Source organism: Coturnix japonica, chromosome 1 (genome assembly GCF_001577835.2).
Source record: "Coturnix japonica isolate 7356 chromosome 1, Coturnix japonica 2.1, whole genome shotgun sequence".
NCBI classification, from domain to species: Eukaryota; Metazoa; Chordata; class Aves; order Galliformes; family Phasianidae; genus Coturnix; species Coturnix japonica.
This window is the reverse complement of record NC_029516.1, coordinates 3,555,124-3,576,410: the sequence shown is the minus strand read 5'-3', so window position 1 is coordinate 3,576,410 and position 21,287 is coordinate 3,555,124. Positions and strand designations below refer to the sequence as shown.

General features: G+C 44.4%; 1 protein-coding gene across 1 annotated transcript in view; it reads left to right on the top strand.

Annotated features, from left to right (window-relative positions):
- The first annotated feature begins 15,400 nt into the window (after positions 1-15,400).
- SFMBT2 (Scm like with four mbt domains 2) overlaps positions 15,401-21,287 on the top strand; it is a 98,413-nt gene continuing 92,526 nt past the window's right edge. Inside the window, exon 1 of the mRNA XM_015865816.2 lies at positions 15,401-15,526. The gene's annotated coding sequence lies outside the window, so the exon portion shown is untranslated. The remainder of the gene's footprint in view (positions 15,527-21,287) is intronic.

The following is a 21,287-nucleotide window of genomic DNA, read 5'->3' as shown; positions in this document are numbered from 1 at the left end:
CTTACCAAAAGCATGATTTGCACTTCAAAATACTTGGATTTTTGAAACCTGTGTAAGTAGCCCTAAAGGCTCAGCTGTGTCAGTGGTGGAGTCTGTGAGCTCTGGCTCCTAAATTCTGCTACATTATTTTGGCAACTAACGTGTCTCAAAGCTGTTTCCATACCTTTTGTCCCCCAAGGATTTTTATCTCTCAGCAGAGGCAGAGAGGAGCAGGATCCCATTTAAATCTGGGAAGGAGAAGAGAAGAGAAGAGAAGAGAGGAGAGGAGAGGAGAGGAGAGGAGAGGAGAGGATGAAGAGAGAGGGATGAGGAGAGGGAGAGGACGGTGATAGGATGAGAAGAAGAGGAGAGGAGAGGTAGAGGAGAGGAGAGGAGAGGAGAGGAGATGATAAGAGGAGAGGAGAGGAGAGTGAAGAGCGAGAGGAGAGGAGAGAGAGGAGAGAGAGCGAGAGGAGAGGAGAGAAAGAAGCTGAGGAGGAGAGGCAGAGGAGAGGAGAGGAGAGGAGAGCGGGAGGGAGGGGAGGGAGGGAGGGCGAGGGAGGGAGGGGAGGGAGGGAGGACCGGGGGGTGATCGGGATAAGGCTAATGGCTTGGACTTGGGGAGGGGACGGGGAGAGGGGGAGGGGAGGGCGGAGGGGAGGGGAGGGGAGTGGGAGGGAGGGGGGAGAGGGAGGGGAGGGGCGAGGGGAGGGAGCGGAGGGGAGGGAGGGGAAGGAGGGGAGGGGAGGGAGGGATGGAAGGGGAGGAGGGGAGGGGAGGGGAGGGGAGGGGAAAGGAGGGGAAAGGAGGGGAAAGGAGGGGAGGATCCTTTGCTTTTCCCAAAGCCTTGGTTGGATAAAAGTCTGGAGAGGCTCATTCATTGTGTAATGGTCAGTTTATGTTGATTTACTTCTGTCTGCCTTTGTGATCTGACAGAAATGTGGATGAGAGTTGATAATGCTACTTGCAAAAATAGCCAAGTGAGAAAAAGGAAACCAAGTAGGCAAATACACAAGAATTTCTCTAAACAACTGGAAATTAAAAAGAAGTAATCAAGAGAAAAAAAATAAAGACCCAGGAAAATTTAATTTAAATATTAGATGATGGCTGTATACTTAGAAAAGCCAAGACACTCCAATAATTTCAGGTAATAAGGGATGCAAAAAGAAATCCTGTCAATTCTGTACATGTGAAAGGAAGGACTGAGTAAATCTCTGAATTCTCAGAGAGACAAAAACAAACACTGGAAACCATAGAAAATACTTCCTATATTTTTTTTCCTCTTTAAATAAGGATTAATCAGGCCTGACTAGCAAGTAAAATGGGTTTATAAAGAGTAGAGCAGAGACAGAACAGGACAAGAATGTGCCAAAAGATGAGATGAGGTAAATCTGAGGTATACCCGAGCCCAAAGAAACCTGTGCAGGATTCCTGTTCATTGCAGGGAAATTGGGCCAAATTAAGATCAACTAGTCAAATTCCTCAGCAATGAACAGGGACATCTGCATGAAAAGAGACATACATAAGTCACTTCCAACTCAAACAATTGTATGATTTTACGATTCTATGACAACAAGCAATTCAGTGGCAGACCTGTATGTCAGAAAAGTCATGAGAACATATTTGCCACTTTTTACAGCAACACAGCATTGGTTTCTTGCACTCACTTGGTTCTTAAGGACTCAGGTGTTTTGTACCCCCCAAGTCCTCAATGTAATGCAAAGGAGAAGGGATGTCTGCAGACAGTTACTGTGACGTGAGTGGGAGGAGGACACAGAGATCTGCCGTTTTCAGGATGATACGTACATTTTTTATTTGAATTTATTTCTCATCAGTGTTTGTTCAGCTCACATCTGGCCACGTGAGCCAGTGAGGCAGGCAGCTAAGGCTTCCAGAGCTGTGTTAGGCTGTGTGGATATGCAGGAAGAGGCAAGTTTCAGCCTCCCTCCCTCCTCTCCCATAAAACACCTCAGCTATGCAAATCAGTCCATTAGTGGACATCTCCATCCTGCAAGGCCATCCCCTCTCCTGTGGTAGGAGACAAATATAAAGGAGCCTCCTGTGGGTCCCACCATCCCTATAGAAATGGTCACCCTACATCAAGATGGACTCTCTTGACATCCTATATCACCCCACATCTCTACAGGGATCATGGTTATACATCACCCTAGATTCCTGCAGTGCCTACAGACTCCATTAATGACGGGGCAGCTCATCTTTACCACCACAAGAAACTGGAGGCCAGATCCTGCTCCTTAGTCCTGCAAAGAGCTCAACAGCTGAGAAATCACTTTCCTACTCTGTTGATAGGGTAAAAAGCCCATCCCAGCCCAATTAGTTCACATACTGTTTGTAGAACTCCATCCTGACAGGAGAATTATTTGATGTTTAAGAGTGGACAGGATCTCCTATTTTAGCGACTGTCTTTGTTATGGTCTTGGTACATTACCTTGGGAGTTCTGCAAGTAATTTGTAGAATCATAGAATCAGTAAGATTGGAAAAGACCTCTAAGATCATTTAGTCCAACCGTCAACCCATCACCACCATGCCCACTGATCATCCCTTAATTGCCAACATGATGGGATGTGCCTTTAATTCTGACCATTTTGCCGATTGTGTGCATAGAGAAACTTCTAAAAGCCAGTGCAGCTGATGAGGGTGGTGAACTGCAGAGAGGCTGGGATTTTTTGAATGGACTTTGCCACTGAAATGAGAGGGGACAGCCAAAGATTAATTAACTGGAGTACAAGTACCTACATAAGCATAGTCAGAGGCAGTGCTTTGAATTTCCTGAGAGTGTTCCTTTCAGTAGGATATTGGCAACACTGCAGCACATACAAAACTCTGTGATAGTAAAGCTGTCATCACTGAAACCTGTTGGGATGATTACCATGACTGGAGTGTGGCTATCAATGGCTACAAGCTGTTCAGAAGGCACAGGTGAGGAAGGAAGGAGTGGGCATTGCTATCTACATCAGGAAAGGAATAGAATGTGAAGAGCTGTCCCTAAAGAACAGTCATGAGCAAGTCGAGAGCCTATGGGTGACAGTTAGAGACCAAGGCAGCAAAGGGAGCCTTGTGATCGGTGTCTACTTCAAGCCACTAGATGTCTTCCTTGGAAATGAAACTTTCTTCTTAAATAGTAAAAGAAAAGTTTGAGTACAATTTCAGCTTTCTCTCTGTATCTTCTGGCACAGGGCTGAATTTTGGGAGCACATTCTGTGCAGATCTGTGGCTTGGACACACACTATGTAATAACAGGATGGCCAGATCTAATTGCCTTCAGGCTTGAAAGAAGGTTTGAATTTGTGGCCACAGTGGCCTGGGCAGATGCCCAAGGTCTGAACTGAAACAGTGGATTTAGCTTTGCAACAAGATGCCTTTTCCAGGAATAATGCTGGTTAAGAGGCGCTTGCTGATGTTTCTTTTACCTTTCCCCTTTGGGAAGATCAGAGTCCTGACCAGACAAAAAGAAAGGGATGAAGAAGAAAAAGTATCAAATACGATTTTGTTCTTTACAGTTCTTCTGTCTCCCTGACAGGTCTGAGTCTTCCCCAGAGGAAAAGAAGCCCTTTTCTCTTCACGGCAGTGGTTTTGGATGAGCCCTTTCAGATCTTTTGCAGGATGTGAGAACCTGATTTTTGGCTGACTATGAGAAAAAGATCAGTTAGGAAATGGGGACTTAACCAACTGACAAAGTGTTAAGTATTCACAAAATTCATGTAGGATGAACCAGAGAGAGACTTAATTATTTTTCCCTGAGTTCTATAGTTCATTGAGAGAGTCTTGAAATAAAATGCTAATTTGCCAAAACCTGGCAAATATGCACCACTTTCAAGCCTTTCTTCAATTATCACTTGCAAACCACACATCCCTTCACAAGCCATTTTTGATGTTTTATAAATGTTATCGTTAAGACATCATTCCTACTTCCTTTAATGCATTTTTTACAGCCGCAGTAAAGAAATTGTTTCAGTTCAGGCTGCAGATTCTCATCCTGCAAAGAGATCTCACTTGCCTCTCATAGGATATTTCTAAAACAGCAAATGCTACCTATCTTTAAGCTAATAGCCTGCGAGAAGGCTCCATCTGTGTTTACAGTGCAACCTTAGCTGCAGAAGTATGGGTTAGGAGCATTGATATAAGGCATACACACTCTTGAGGGTAAAAATTACTTGTGGAGACAGCCACATTGTTGGTAGCCATAAGAGAAGCACAGAGGAGTCCAATGATGATCATATTAGAAGTGAAGTGCGTGGGAGGAACAAATACAGTAAGAACCATGTTACATTTCTTAGAGTCTTTATGAGTCTCAGACCAGTGCATCATCCAACAAATGAACTTTAGTTTTGTGCACTAGAAGACAAATGCTGCACGAGACATAAGAATAGGTTTTCCCATGTCACGGTCTTATTAGTATTCCACATCATGATATCATGCAGTACACTGGGAGTTAAAGAGTTAATGCCCCAGTTCCATGGATTGTCCACAGTTTCAGGGTCAGGTTTCACTGTTTCATTACCATTTTCTGTTCAGAGGGAAAGATAAACCTGCTTAGGAGTCACAAAACACCTGTTTTTCTAAGCTCTCTCAAATTTTGTCTCCTGAGTTTAGCATCTGGAGTGAACACAAAGATCCTCTATGTTGTCTAAAAGGAACCCCAATGTTCAGCTAACTTAGAAGAACCAGGCTCTGATTATTGATGACAAATAGGTATTGATTTTCTGATCCTGTGTTTGATCCCTGGGGAAGCCGTGCAAAGGTTGTTGTATTTAGGAACTCATCTGACACATGGATAATCAAAGCTGAAAGTTGTTGATAAATGAGGTCTTATTTCCTGAATGTGTCATTCAGTAAATATGATTAAGTGAGCATGCTTATCCACACCCATGGGAAGATGCCTATAAATATTTCATAATATATTTAAGTACTGTTCATAAGGCATTTTTTTTCCCATAGGTATTTCAGATGGGAAATCCTGACTATGCTATAGCAATGCACCACAATGGATTATAGCATGAAGAGAGTGTGCCATCACAAGAGAGAACTTCACCACATAGGCACTGCAGAGACTCAGGTGGATTCTTACTGGGAATCAACAAGGAGATGCTGAGCAGTTACCTTTAGCTTGTTGCTTAGACTGCATTCCTAGGCAATGACACTCATGCTGCTGCCATGAAATTCATCTGGCGTGAGACATATCTAAAAGTCATTGGGATCAAGGCACAGGAGGTGGCTGTTTATCCATAACTGCCTTAAAAGCAGCCTATATCAACCACTTAGGTATGGAAGGGAAAGCTGCTACAGTGAATTTGGGTGAGAACTTGTAGATGAGATAGTCCTTATTAGTCTGGAAGTCTGCATCGGAGAGCATTATCTTTGACTACAGCAGGTGTTGACTGTCTCTCTTCATTTCAGCCTGTGGGCTCACTTTATTCTATTTTCAATAGGGAACATATTACATCAATTATACAGTTTCTAGATGTGTAGGTCTGTATCAGAGTGTGGTGTAGACAGGAGTGTGAGTTGGGAACCTATAACGAACTAAAAGGTGAAACAGAGAGTGGTGGCTGAGGGATGTAGGGCATGAAAAAGGGAAGAGATGTGGGGAGCCCCATAGGGAGGTCAGGGTGGCTTTACCATGAAAGCCAGCACAGCCATGTTCAATAAGGGTATGAAGTGGGTTCGTCTCTCACATGAGCGGGTATTTCCTCTCTGTAAACAAAAAGCACTTGCTGCATCTGTGCTAAACATACAAGAAAATGTTCCAGTTTTCTTTTTTATTCATCAGGAGGCTGTTGGCTAAGGCAAAAATAATTCTAAAAATCATTTCTTTCTTCAGAAAATGTGGGATGCTTGTCCTTGCTTCTGCCTGTTCCCATCCATCCTTTTACTGGGCAGTATTAAAACATGTTTTTTCTAGCGAGGTCTGTTCAGTGGCATGCAGTAAAAATTGATTTATTGCTCATTTTCTTCTTATTGTTGTTCAATTGCTCCGGCTCTTGATACCACTTAAAGTGGATGTCAGCTCTTGGTAACCACTGTGTGCCACTAATGTAACAGTTCTTCGTGAGAATGGTTTTCCTCCAAGCTTTCACTACACCATGTGCCTTTCTCATGAAATTCTTATAATCCCTTTGGGTTCTTTGAGAAAAACTCCCTGGGGACACACATTTAGGGCTTGGTTTAAGAAGACAGAAAGCAGTGTGGATCCAATACAGCAAAACTGATATATACAGGCATTAATTTTATCATGTAAGTCATGACCCTATGGAGGAACTTCTGCTCCCAAGACTTCTTAGTTTTTGCTTCTCACATTTTCTGTGTTTCTCACATTAGGATGCTTCTCACCTGAGGGTCCACACCAAGGGATTTGAAGAGTGGGCTTGTCCAAGGGAAGAGGTTTCCTTGCATGGAGGCAGGGAATACTCAGATGTTGAAGCTACAAAATCTCAAGCATATGTATAACATTTGCTGTGAACCCAGGAGTGAATGATCCTTCCAGCCAACTCCCCTGCAGTGAATTTCTCCATTGATTTCAATGTGGATTGCTACTTCAAAGGCGGATATTTAAGTATATCCTCATTCATACAGATTAATATCAGCTAAAACATTTTCTGGATTTCTTTTAAGGAACCTTTAGTCTCACAATGATTTGAAAAATCATATCTAGCATTACATTCTTTAGGATTCTCGTGGGAAAATAGTTTCCTACTACGATGTTATTTGGTTTGGATCTCCTATCTTGTCACACTTAACAAAGTGCTGTAGGAAGGAACATTGCTGTATTGCTTTCTGGTACAGCTGGTTGTTCAAAAGCCTCATACATAATATATGTCATGTCTTAAAGCAGCCCTGTAAACAACTGTACAACTGTGGAGGTTTTTGAACACAACTAGCCTCCAGCTACCAGCTAGAAAAAGGCATTTAAGAAGATTAGCATTAAAACTACCAGGTGAAATGAAAAATGAGGAGGCAGAATGGTCTAATGATGACTCATTGGGCTGTGACCAGTCGCATGGCAAAGTCACCTCTCTGTGCCTTAAGCCTGCGAGTGCTTAAACAAATGCCTTTGAATGACTTTGCATGTCTTTCCAGTCATCCTAGTGTATTCTGTCTTTTGCTCTAGCAGAGTGTTCCGAAACAACTGGAGGAATATCTGCCAGGAGGTGGAGTCCTATCTGTAACTGCAAAGAATTCCTTGTGGATTGATTTTTTAAATGTTTGTGCTGAAAATCAAGTTCATTTTAAAGCCTGTCATGTAGAAAAGCAAATTAATTAGCTACCTTTCTTCCCTGTGCTGTCATGTTGATCAGATTGCTCTGTGCCTCCACGGATATAGCTCACCTACCTTATCACGATGCTTGGCTGAGCACAAGTCATAGAATTATAGAATAATAGAATATCCCTAGTTGGAATGGACTCACGAGTATCACTTATGAGTCCAAATCCTGTCTCCACAAAAGACCAGCCAAAATCCAAACCCTATCTCTGAGAGCACTATGCAGAAGTTTCTTGAACTATCTTGACTTGGGGCTGTGACCCGAGGAGCCTGTTCTGTGCCTACCACCCTCTGGTGAAGAATATCTTCATGTTATCCAACCTGAACCTTCCCTAGTCCTTTCATAGGAACAGAAGAGCATAAGAACATTGGAACAGAAGAGCATAAGTCAATTGTCCGGACTCAGGAGACAGACAGTGCAGAATGACCAGCTCATAGAATCGCAGAATGACCTTGGTTGGAAGGGACCTCAAAGACCATCCAGTTCTAGGTCTCCTGTTGTGGACAAGATTGCCAGCCACTAAATCAGGTACCAGATCAGGTAGCTCTGGATCCCATCCCATCCAACCTGCCCTTGAACACCCCAACAACCTCTCTCCCTCTCTGCCTGCTCTGCCTTACTGTCCAGAACAAACGTAGGTAGTTCCACAGGGAACTGTTTTCCTAGTGCAATTAGGGATGGTCATGCTTTATAGCACCCCCCTTTTTTAACCCCCTTTCTTTTAAACCCCTTTCTTCATTGGTTCTAAATCCATGAATCTTGCTGCTTATCACATTATTATGCTTGGAGAAACCTTGCTAAAAGACATCATTATAAACCCTGCTAAAGTTTGTAGATATACTTCTTGTAAAGCCAAATGGGAGCCAAGAGCAAGATTCCTCAGACTAAAACCTCTTGTTTTACAATATGCAACTGTAGATACAAACATGAATAGAGAAGATGTTTGTGTAAAGAGATGTTTTCTTTTAGAGAAAAAAATAGTCTGGTCTCTTCCCAGGTCTGCTGGTCATGTCTATTTGATGTTGGTATTTCACTGTGGTCCACTCTGGGATTCACACGGCATCTCTCTGGCCTTAAGATAAGAGTTAGTTTTTAGGACACAAAGTCTGAAAATGCAGAGTGTTTGTAGCACACCCCTGCCATAGAGTACTGGCAGAGTGTTCTAAGGATGCTTGTGGCGTGGATTGTGGTGGAGTAAACTTAGAGGACTGTGAAGGACAGAGGGAGAGAAATTTATAGCCTACAAAGGGAAATCCTTCAAGTGACCCATGAACTCACCAGGCTTCATTTCATAGGGAAATGGTTGGTTCAATCCAAAAGAAAACCCGAGAAGGAATTAATATTTATGGTGCGTAGCTGATCGGAGAGTGATGGGAATAAGCCTTGCAAGTGGCTTATTTCACACTTCAGCTGAACACACTGAAAAGCAGGACTAGCATGGATGCCAGAAGTTGCTTGCGTCCTATTCCTTGGCTTTGGGGCAGAATTGCCCTACACTGGCCTACATTTGGGGATAAAGATGTATCTACAGTGGAGTTTTGAGGTTTTGACCAAATTGTTTGCTGTGTTCAAGAGAGGAGTAACATCACTAGGTGTGTCCTGGATAAGCTTATTAGGAGTTTGAAAAAGGAGAAAAGAGTATCATCACCATAACAAAATATGGGATTTTGGAGATCTTGCTGCAACTATCCTCTACTATGTTTGTATTAAAGCTATATCCATATGGTTTGATTTCCCACCAGTCCGTAGAGCTCAGAGCACCAAGAAAGGGAAGTCCCAAGCTTTCAGCTCAGTGTAGTGATGCGCAAAGGAGCCCTAGGGAGTGCTGGGCTGGATGCCACCCATTCTGCTGTGTGTCTCCTAGCTTCAAATGAGGAGAAAGTGTCTCATTCAATAGGGATGTATTTTATTTTCCATTAAAAGTAAAAATACATCTAATGCAGATGTGGACCTAACAGGGGAAAGTGACTGCAGAGCTGGAATGAAGAAGAAGGAAAGCACTGGTGGTTTTCAGCCACGAATCTCAAGGAAATTTATGAAGTCTGTAATAGAGATGGAGAAGAAGAGACATCAAGACCATCTCTTGTCAAAAAGACCAGAAAATACTTTTTGAGATGGAACTCCCTTTGAAAAGCTTTCACAATAAATCCCTTCTTTATTTATTAACCAACAGCCTTATCTTGCTCAAAAGAATCCTAGTAAGAAAAGTATTTATACACCTTCCCTCCCAATTCCCAGACTGAGGTACTTAGTTCCAAGCTCATTATGACCTTAAATATGTTACCTATTACTTTTAATGGCATATTGTAGACTTCCCCACTTGTATGCGTTCTTATTAAATGTGCTTAGCAACCTGGCAGTGAAGAAATAGAAGTGTCAGCTTCTTCAAATTAAAATAAAAAATCAATTATGCTCTTAGGGGCAGATGGAGATTAAGCTGAATGCAATGTACACTTACCCTTCTGTGGAAACTGATGCCTTTATGTGCAATTAGCAGCATGTTATACTTAATCTTTCTCCTTAATACAAAAGGATCTGTTAAAACACAGAGTCATTGACACTCCAGCTTCACAGTCTGCTTCAGAGAGGTGCTTCTCAATGTATCATTTGCAACTTACTGTTGTATATCAAAAACATCATTCGCACACCCCTTCAGTGTTTTTTCAGTGGTGGCAGCAAATATAGGCTGGAAAGAAAGAAGAGAAGACCGGCTGTATAATTGCAAAATGGGTTTTTGTTACACTTGAGAGTGATTTCTGATATAATGCTCTGAATGCTGCATCATCTCCTCCAGGTTTCGTCCAGAATCTACCCACAACTGATAAGTTTATAAACTTGTTTTGTACCAAAACTGAGCACATAGAGCTAGGACAACCCATGTACTGTGATACAGAATGCCCTTAGCTTGCAGCAAAGGCTCTGATCCCCACTGGGGTACAACAGCAGTGATGAGAAATACAGATGTGAAGTAGAGTTTAGCTTTGTTTATAGGCCACAAGTTCCTGGTCGTGTTTGTCAGTCAGAAGATTTGGCCTCAGTTTTCCCAGAATCACTTACCAGCACTGGATGTTAAACACACTGTGAGGTGTCTTCTTGCAATGTAAATAATCAAAGTAAATAATGAATCTGTTATAAGTGGTACAAATGAGCAAGATCAAGGTGTGGGAGTGGATCTCTTCTGAAGTGCAAGTATGATCAATAAGACATAGCTACGAGCCTCAGTATTGAACCTCAGCGCTGTGATTTATTGTATATAACATGCGCTTCCTTTTCATTTACTGCTGAGGTGGAAGAGATGTTATTCAGCACATTTTCTAAGCACTCTTGAGCTGCAGACATGATGCAGTGGCTCAGCATTTCCAGTTAACGTTAAAACCAGTCTTTGTCCCTCTCCTGAACAGCCACAGCCCCTACACAGCAGTACAAAAACAAATTAAATTGGGCCAGTAAGCTGCAAGGAAGACTGCTTTAGCTTTGAAGTAGAGACTAGATGTCTAGGTATGCAACCACCATGGACAGGGCTGGTGCTATCAGTGAAGTGGAGAAAAGCGATGGGAGATGTAAAGCACATTTTTCCCTAGTCCAAGGAGAACACACTGTGAATCCCAAGCCAGGAATCTCACTGTAGCTCGTGGTGCCTAAGAATTTTGCTGTGAAGCATAAATAGTAGATTTAAATTCTGGATTAAACACATCAATGCTAATCTCTTCCTTAATGATGCCAACTTTGGTGATCTGAAGTGATTTCACTTTCCTTCAAAGCACCCTACGTTCAGCAGTAAATCAGGAGAAAAAGACATCTGCAAAATGCAGATATGTGATATTATTCTCCAGAAGATGGCACTGTGAAACTAGGCTTAGAGCATCCCGGTGCCAGCTGACTGGGATTGGAATTGAAGCCAATTAATAAAATGGAGACAAAGGTGTGTGCAAGACATAGCTGTCCCCGACACAACACTGGCATCAGCTGGCACGAAGTGGCAGCCTTGAGATGCCTTTTGCTTTTGAAGAGATAGAGTGTATGGTGGGTTGAATGCTGTAAAACTTCAATCTGAAGGCATGGAGGGGAGGAAATCATAGAGTCATAGAATGGTTTAGGTTGGAAGAGACATTAAGAATCATCCAGTTCCAACCCCATAGTGGAGAGCTGCTCCCTCATGAGCCCAACAGCAGTCCTGCAGGAAGGAGGTATCTATGGCAGAGGATACACAAGATGATGAGGTTGGACTGAACAGATGTGGGTCTCCTTTGACACCATGATCCTGCTGGGCAGTCTGCATGCTTCATAGAATCATTAAAGTTCAGAAAGACCACTAAGATCATCTAGTCCAACAGCTCCATCAGGTTTGACATCGCTAATCATCCCCAATTAATTCATCACTGTGGGCTGCACATCTTTGCCCCTCCTCACTGCAACTCAATGGCAGCATTCCAAAGCAATCCACTACCTCCCTAAACTCCTCCAGCTACAAACCTGGTTACTATTACATAACCTCTTCCCCATCTGATGGTGTATATCACGGTGGAACTGCCAAAGATGGAGTTTTGCTATTTTATGTGGTATCACACTCCACAATTTGTACCACCTACCAGACCAATGCCATTGATTTATAGAATCATAGAATCATTAAGGCTGGAAAAAGACCACTAAAATCATCTAGTCCAACCACCATGTTTGTGAAAGACTGCACACTGTGCATAAATACATGTGTCATCTCAGCAACCTGTTAAAACTGTGGGACACTCCAAGTCCCACACCTGGTGGACTCCAAGTCCTTCAGTCACCTGGTGAAATCAGGAACAGAAAAGGATGCCAAAATGCACATCCCTTTACAAATCCTTCTGATGGCTTTCCTCCAGGGCACTTATCTTTCCCAAAGAGAGGAACTGAGAGTGTTAATGCCATAACATTTGTATGCACATGTTCTTGCATCCCTTTTTGTAGGGGAGCCTCTTTGCATTCCCACCTGTCCTCTAAAGCCTAGAACTGCTAGAGATTCCAGATTGGGAAGTGGATGCATTTTTGTGTGTGTTGATAACCTATTCTGGAGCTTAAAAACCACTGATTCCTAATCTAAAACAATGAGATTGTGAACTTCACTGGGTTGTACATGTTTCACTTCTTCAGCTATGGACAGCTTGGAGTGTGAATGTTCTTGGGAGGTAAAGATTAGAAATGGGCAGTTAGATGATAATGATAACTTAAGTGCTTGGTGCTCTGGTAAATCTTTTACCAGTCCTGTTTACATAAAAGCATTTTTCCTAAATGCATCGATCAAAAAATATTGAGGAACTTCTTTTCTTAACTTGAAATACAAGTTTGGGTGTTAGGTGGCTGCCAACAGGTGTGACACTGCAGCATCAATAGCAGCAAAATTTATGTAACTTAGTAGTTGAAGATATACCCCTGAGAACACAGTGCTACTGAGACTAAAGCTGGAGCTAAGCTTGGTGTGATATTTCACCAGGGATTAAACCTATTTTAAATCTTGGGATAGTATCATAGAATCATGGAGTACTAAGCTGGAACAACTCAGTATTTCCCAGAGTAGTTTCTTTGCCCCAGTAATGCTCTAAAAGGTAGAACTAAAATGAAATCACTCAGCTTTTGCTGTACTTTATGTCCACTAAACCATTTTGTATTCCCAGCTATGAGCAAGACCCAACGTCTCAACCACCAGCAGGAGCTGTTACAGTCATCATACAGTCAGCTGCTCAGAAATGGTCTCTGAGTGAAAATAAGAGAGGGCTATGAGACAGGAAGAAACTCCAGAGAGATCAGAGGCACAAAAGAGCCCTTAAATGAGATGTGGTGGATGCCCCTTTCTTGGAGACATGCAGGGTCAGGCTGGATGGGGCTTTGAGCAACCTGACGTAGCTGGAGGTGTCCCTGTTCATTGTAGAGGAGACGAACCAGATGACCTTTAAGGGTCCCTTCCAACTCAAATGATTCTATGATTCTGTGATTCTATATGGGAACAAGAATAATGCATCTAATGGAAAGGAACTGGAAAAAATAATAATCATGCAGTGAGAACTTATGATGTGCCCCTAGCTTGAATGGCTTCAGTGTCAGAACATGCCACGGCCTTAGCCACACTGAACTATGCCACAGTGAAAGAAGCCTCAGGGTAACCTAATTTAGAGCAGGTTAAAAGGAGCAAGAACAGGTATCATGTTTGCAGGGCATCTTCCACTCAAAAATATGCTGAAAATATGAAATGTCACCATGCTGAAAATGTCAACCCCTTCCACGATCATCAGGAGAAATGGGACTTCAGTGCTTTCCTGGCATCTGTTGGAGTTTTCATCTGATCTTGAAGCTCTGACAGCATTTCCTTTCTACTCTGAAATTCCATCCAACCTGTAAGCCTGAAAAATATGAATTGCTTGAAGTGTTTGTTTCAAAGCAACACTGCAGGAGCCAGAGGAGCCAAACCATGACCTTTTGAAGATGGACCACAAACAGAAAGAAGGTGGTAAAGAAACACACAGTCTGAAGCAATTGTTCTTTTCTCCATGAATGTATCCCCTTCTTCTCTACTGCCTGACTTGTTTTGAGGAACAAACACTCCATGGTGCACTGATGTACCTATGAGAGAAAAAGGGCATGGAATAGTGGAAGGGAAAGAAGGTGGGTTGATGGAGGAGAAAGGGGATAGGGAGGCTCAGCACTGAATTCTGGGCAAGGATCAGTGAAAGGATGATGGCGATTGCAATGAGACAGAGGAGAGTTGGGATTAACTGAGAAATGTGGATGCCCCAACCCTGCAGATGTTCAAGGCCAGGCTGGATGTGGCTCTGGGCAGCCTGGTCTGGTGGTTGGTGACCCTGCACACAGCAGGGAGGTTGAAACTGGATGATCATTGTGGTCCTTTTCAACCCAGGCCATTCTATGATTCTGTGATTCTATGACTCTATGATTCTAAGTCACTGCCACTGCTCTGACACGTCCCCAGGTGTCAAAAAACCCTCCCTGCAGAAAGAACAAAGCCCAGAAGCAAGGAAACCTTCCTTCTGTTCTGCTGAATGTGTGCATTGATGCCAGGGAATGCTCCAAAGATGTCCTGCACCCTCAACCCCATCAGGAATGCTACAGGAAAAAGGATTACAAAGCGTCCAAAAAATCCCCAGCAAACGAGCATTGCTCAGCTTTTGGGCAGGGCTGCAAGGCAGGTAGCAAAATTCCTGCAAAACACATTTGTTGCTGTGCAAACTTGTGTAGGGGAAGCTCTAGAACTGGCCGGGTATCACCAATTGGGGCATCCCAAATAACCCCGGGTGCAGAAGGGGAGGGTTTCATTCCCTCTGGGTATTTTTCAAGCACCCCACAGGGAAGCGGAACCAATCGGTGTGTGGGGCACGGGGCGTTTTCCAGAGCTGCGTCGGGGATAATTTCGGCAGCTTGAAAGAAGGAAAAGGGGGAAAAAAAACCCCAAATCCTGAAAAAATCCGCAGTGTGGCTGAACGCGCAAACAGCCCCTCACCAGCACATCCGCACGTCGCGATTCTGCCTACATCCCCTGCGGCCACTAAAGGAAAAATAAAAGGGAATGATCTAAGATGTAAACGATAGCTGGAAAGTTGTGCGTGTGCTGCGCTCTGGGAGGGTACGCACCAGTTGATTTCGCATCTTGTTCCTCGCTGGCTCTGGTGTTGTTTCGTGCCTTATTTTTTCTTTCTAACAATGAGGAATAAGCAGATAATACGGCAATACGGGAGCCAAGGGGTGCCAGGACAGGGACTGGAGGAGCCGCGGTGCTTTTCCCCTTATCGCTGTATCCCCATCCTCCCCGAAAGTTTCTTTACTACTCAGAATCAGCCACCAAACCCAAGCGAAAAGATCGAGGGGAGGGAAAAATCAGAGCAAATTTCCCACTTCGCTGGCGGCTCCGCGATGGTTTGGGGGCATTTTCTCGCTCAAAATTGCGCGCACGGAGAGACCGCGCGGCGCGCAACCATCACCGCGGCTGATGCTGAGTGTGCCGTAAGGGGAGGAGGAAGAGCGGATTTCTTATTCAGTTCTATTTTATTTTAAATATATTTTGGGAAACAGCTGAAAAAGGTCACCGAAGGAGTTGGCTGCTTAAAAAAAAAAGAAGAAAGGGGGAAAAAAAAAAAAAGCCCTAAAAAAAGAGGCAGGCATGCGCACTGCGCGGATGCCATATTGGAATGAGTCTGCCGCGGGTGCGGGCGGAGGGACGGGTCGGCTCCGCGCAGCGGAAAATAGATAACTAAATAAAAAAACCCTTAAACTTATTCAGGTAAGCGCCGCATCCTGCAGCTCCTTTGCAGTCTGTGCCTCAGTGCATGCAACACAAGGCACAGCACAGCACCACATGGAAGCCCTGTCTCTCTGCTGGCTTTGCTCTTTATTTATTATTATTGTTAATTTTTTGTTTGGGGGTGGGTGGGGGGGTTTTGTGGTGGGGGGTAGATGGAGGGGAGTCGCTTCTTCTTTTTCGACGCTTATTAAAAATCTCTTTTTGTTTGTTTTTTTAAGAAGAAGGAGAAGCAGAGGGGAGATGGCAGCGGGGCGTGGGGTTTTGCTCTCGGTAGAGTGAGTTGTTGTGAAGTGTTTGCGAGGCTGATGGGGCGCAGCCTGGCTGTGCCGCTCGGTACCTGCGCTCGGGGCTGCGGCTGCCGCTCCCCGCCGTCCTTCGTCGGCACCGCGGAGCTTTATTTCTTTATTATTATCTTTTCCCGTCGTGCTGTAGATGCGCTCAGTTCTTTCTCTTCCTTCTTTTCCTTTTTCCCCCCCCTTTTTTTCTTCCTTTTCTTTTTTATTTTCTTTTTTCTTTCCCCTCTTTAAACTCCCATCTGTCTTCGTGGTGGTGCTTCCCCTCGCTACGTTCTCACGCCGACCTCCTTTCGCGTTTACTAGGCTGACGATTGCATGCCTCGGAAAGAGTTATTTTGGGTGTGCGAGTGCCTTTCTTCTGAATCTGCGAAAGAAGGAGGGGGGGAGGAAAGCCGAGCTGCCGCAAATAGCGGGGAGGAAAAAGAAAAGGAAAGAAAAGAAAGCAAATCGGCTGTGCCAAAATGTGCAGCCTTGATCGCTACATATTTCCCGTAGCGCTCCCGAACTGCGGTAAATGAATATTTATAAAGCTTGTCGGCTCAACATGGCGGATTAAGGTGTCTTTTAAAAGCTGGAAATAAACATTTTTTGGGGGGGGGGGGGGGGAAGGAGGGAAGCGAGGCACCGCACGTTTGGTTCAACTCTCTTTTGTTGCTCGGAGAGGTGCGCTGGGGAATTCAATGCGGAGGGAGAGGGATGGGCTCCATCCTCGGGGTTCTCCCCCCCCCTTGTAGGACTTAAGCAATGGGAAAAGTGCAGGGGTTTGTATGTGCTGGGAGGAAAGCACGACAAGGAGCACGCAGACTTCGGAGCGTGGCCGGTTTTTGCTTTCGGATGCCAAAATTGCAGGCGTGCCATGAAAGAGGGGGGAGGGTTGGGAAATGCCGAGAGACATAGTGATGATTTATTTTGCATTAGCAGTAGACGTGTCGTGGGATGGGATGAGATGTCCTGTTGGAGCTGTCAAACCTTCCCTCGACAATCAACGGGGATGTGCTTCTTTTTTCCCCCTCTGTTGCTGAGCAAAAAAATGCTCTGAAATTGCTGTGCGCTGAAATTTGGGCTGACAAGTAAGTGTTGCAGCGAGCAGCTCTTCTGCAGAAAAGACCCTAAAAAGCCCGCAGTGATGGAGGGGAGGCGAATCGCAGCTTTTTGCAAAGCAAAATGAGAGTTGGTGAGGAGTTTGCAAGGAGTTGTTTGTCCCCTTCCCGCTGCCTTTTGCAAATGCATTCTTCAGGGGAGTGGAGGAATGAGGCTGTCTGGAGAGAAACTTCCTTATTCCAGTGCAGGGGATGTTTTACTGCTGCTCAGGGATTGCTTTTTCATCGTTGCGAGATGTTAACTTTGGAACATCGATGTTTTGCAGCTGTGGGAGGTGATGGGAAGCTTCAGCATCTCAGTGTCCGGGCAGGGGTGGAGGAACAGGGAAGACCCAGGAAGGAAGATGCCCTTGAATCTATTGGGGATGCTCTCCAGAAACCCATCGTGCTGGAGAGTAGAGGTGGTGTTTGCCCACCTTATCGTGCACATTGAGGTTTTGCCTTCCCACAGGGCTCTGCACCATCTCCCTATCCCATTTCCCCCCCTCTTTCAGCCTTCATCCTCTGCTTGGACCAGGTTGTGCCGCTCAGGGAAGCAGCAAGCTTATAGGGTGGAGATGGAGAAGGGGAAGAGCAAGGAGGAGAATTTTTATCTGAAAAAAACAGCTTAAAATGGCGTTTCCCTTTGCAAACTGCACTTTCTGACTGGGACACTTTGCTTTGCATGGCGTTGCTCTGGTGGTGCAGTCTGTGCCCCATCCACAGTGGTGTGCAACCCCTATCCTCAGCTCCTTGCCAGGGCAGTGGGTAAGGCAGGTTTGCTTCTTGCATTTAGGATCACAGATTGGGGGAGCAAAAATTCAAATGGTTTCCCCCACACCTTTTTACTTCCTCTTTCTTTTTTCTCTGCAACAGATTATTTATGGAAGGAAGGAAAATAGTCTCACAACTCTAATAACTTCAGTGCTTATAAGGGATTAGATCCCGATAACTCCTCTGATAAGATGGAGGCTCAGCGTAATCTGTTACTAAGAGAAAATCTAAAAGCTATTTAAATAGATACAGCAAAGAGCCGTCAGGAAACTAGTGTATGGTAAGCCACAAGGAAATACATCTTTACTGTTTTTTAGGGGAACAGAATATTAGATGCGTTATAAGCAAGCTGGTATAGTTTCGTTTATCTATTGAGAAAACACAGATATTCAACAGATGTTCTAAAGGATTCTGCAGAGGTGGAGTGTAACACACAGCTGTAAGGCCATCTGTAGAAGGCAGTGTGTAGCTGTGATTATGAGTGATAATTGGCTGGACAGACAGCTGATGTTTTAATGAAACACTTATTAAAACTTTATGCTTGTATTACTACACGTAGAATAAACATTGCAAGTGCCAACTGTTTAGTCTATGGATACTTCTCCCCACTGTGGCTTGTGCTACACCAAGTGCACATATGTATTTTGAGTCACTTTATCAGGCCTGTTTGCAGCCATTGAGATGCTAGCACAGTAGGAGAGTGCAGCAAGGGGGTGTGGTGGTACCCTGATGGCAGAGAAGGTGATGTCTTGTTTCTTAGGGGGCTTTTAGCTGGCTAAATTCATATTGATGTGGGAAGAGGGGGATCTCAGGTAGTGGTGGCTGAAGGATTTGGCTGGTGTCTGCTTGTGTCCAAGTGATGAAGGATAGGATTTGAGAAAAGAATTGAGGCACATAGCCAAAATGTATAGAAGGAGCTGAATGTGCGTTTCTGAAGCTGCGCAGAGAATCATAGAACCATTAAGGTTGGAAAAGATCACAAGGATCATCTAGTCCAGCCATCAACCCATCACCACCATACCAACTAAATCATGGCCCTCAGTGCCACGTCTGCTCACTTAGTGAGAAAACAACATGGAAACCAGGGGGGGGGGCTGCATTTCAGATGACCTGAAGGTGATGGAGATGTAGGACTCTTTGGTTACTGAGCATGTGGACAGTGCAGAGGATGTCATCACTCAGTTGGATTGCAGTGCAGGGGGTTGAAGCGATGTGAGCAGAAAACTCTCTGACACTGAAAAACCTCACAAAAAGGTTTATTTTGAGACAGGCCACTCGCAAGCAAAGAGTTCTAGAGGAGGTTTGGAGTGTGTGTTCGCAGTTACTCCTCTTTTATGAATCAGAAGCGTTTGTTCTGAAATGAAATAGCACTGGAAAGCACTGAATCCCCGAACGAAGCGGTTCTTGACAACTGATCAAGAGATTGTTCTGAGTAGGTGTGAAGCTTAAAAATAAGCCGTGTGCAGAATCCATGCTATTTCTGCTTGCATTCATAATTCTTGCCTTCGTGATTAATGCTCTTCACATCGCCAGGCAGCTACCGCAAGGAACTTCTAATTGCTTGTGTAAAGTCCTAAGATCCAGTTTGAATAGAAAAACATGGGAAAGGTTTGTGTTTATTCCTCTTTTCTTGGAGGAGAGGGCTGCAGTTAGCCTTGTAAGTGTGACTTGCAGGACTTTAGGTTATAACACATAGTGGAATTTGATTCTGGATAGATTTTGGCAGGGGCTGCTGGCTGCCCTCCCATGCCCTGGGGGAAGGGAAGGGGGTGACAGGAGATGTCTGTGAGGGCTGCAACTTATTTTTCTGCACATCCTTCCAGCTGTTGAAGCTTCTTTCTGGATGTTGAGCTCTGAGAAGGGTGTAAACACCTGTAGGACCAAACCCAAGCACTGATCAGCTCTGTGGTGTTTTGCCTCTTGTGAAGGCTGGATATTAGGTGGAAGTTTTTCACTCAGAGGGTGGTGATGCGCTGGAACAGGTTGCCTAAGGAGGCTGTGGATGCCCCATCCCTGGAGGCATCCAAGGCCAGGCTGGATGTGGCTCTGGGCAGCCTGGTCTGGTGGTTGGCAACCCTGCATATAGCAGGGGCTTTGAAACTGGATGGTCATTGTGGTCCTTTTCAACTTAAGCCATTCTATGATTCTATGAAAGGACATCGTGGATATCAGCTGTCTTTTTCAGGGTGCTTATTCAGCTTTATCTTAAACAGACCGTGTTCCCAAAACCATTGATGTTTAGTGGGTCTTTAGTATGTGTGGAAATGCACACCACAGGGGGACCTGTTAGTCAGAGGGAGGATGACGGCTCCCTAGCAGGTGACAGAGCAGCTCAAAGTGACAAAGGTGAACACATAGTGACCTCCCTCTCCTTGTCCTGGCACCTTATGCTGGCATTATGATCTATGCAGAGAGGGTATAAAATATCAGTGCTGTGGCTGCATTTTAGTATAAGGCAGCTAAGAGTGGTGTGAGTACCTAAGCCAGGCATTTGTGTGATTGCCTGTCATCTTTTTTTTTTCCCCCTTCATTCTTGCCTGATACTGCAGGGCTTTTCACTGTAAACAACTTACTTGCTCTAATTAGGTTTATTTTACTTTCTGTTGCCTTATCTCGCTGCCATTTATCTAACTGTGTATCCTGGACTCTGTGGTGTGCCGGGTGGAGAGGATGAGAAAATTGCTTTGTGAAACAGGTCTGTCTCTGTTGGCTTGATAGCGTGAGGTGTTTGGCACCAGGGCAAGCAGGAAGGAGTGCAGTGACCTGCTGAGTTACAGAGGGCAGTCACCTCCTCACGTAATCCCTTTTCACACAATCACAGAATCATTAAGGTTGAGAAAGACGACTTAAGATCATCTAGTCCAACCATCAGCTCATCCCCACCGTGCCCATTAAACCATGGCTCGCAGTGCCACATCTCCCTTTTTCTTGTACACTTTGCACCAGGTCTCTTCAGAGTTTAGTTCCCATCCTTTTTTCCCCTTCAGGATGGCTGATTAGACCCCTCTGATGATTCTGTTCTCTGCTTTTAGCTTGTTTTTTCCTCCATAGTTATTTATTTTCTCTGGCACTATGCAAATGATACAGCTGTAAAGAAACATGCTCAACCTCAGGAGCAGAAGGATCGGCCCTATTGAGTGGCTGGAGCAGGGCTGCAAGGGACCTATGGGGCTTGTGCAGACCATCTCTTACCCAGGGGCAAGGATTAGCTCTATTGGGGTGTTCTTCTGGACAGGTCATCATCCTGACCCCTCCAGACAGGGATGTTTTGTGTCCTTCCTGTATTCATTGGATTCTTTATTAGTGATTTGCATCCTTGTACCCAAATCCCTTGTACCCTCCTGCAGTTTAAATCCAAATCTTCCCATTCTATCTACCAAAAAAAAATGTGGAAAACAGATTATTTTCCTTCTCTTTTCAACTGTTGCTCCCGATAAAATGCTGCGGGGTATTTGATATGAGGGAGAAATAGTCACTTCGTATAAGTGAAAATAGTCGGTGAGGGAACCCCTCAAATAAGTGAAGAGACAGGAATTGGGAAGAAGTGATCCTTAAAAGGATTCCAACTGGTACTTTGTCTGAGAATGGAGA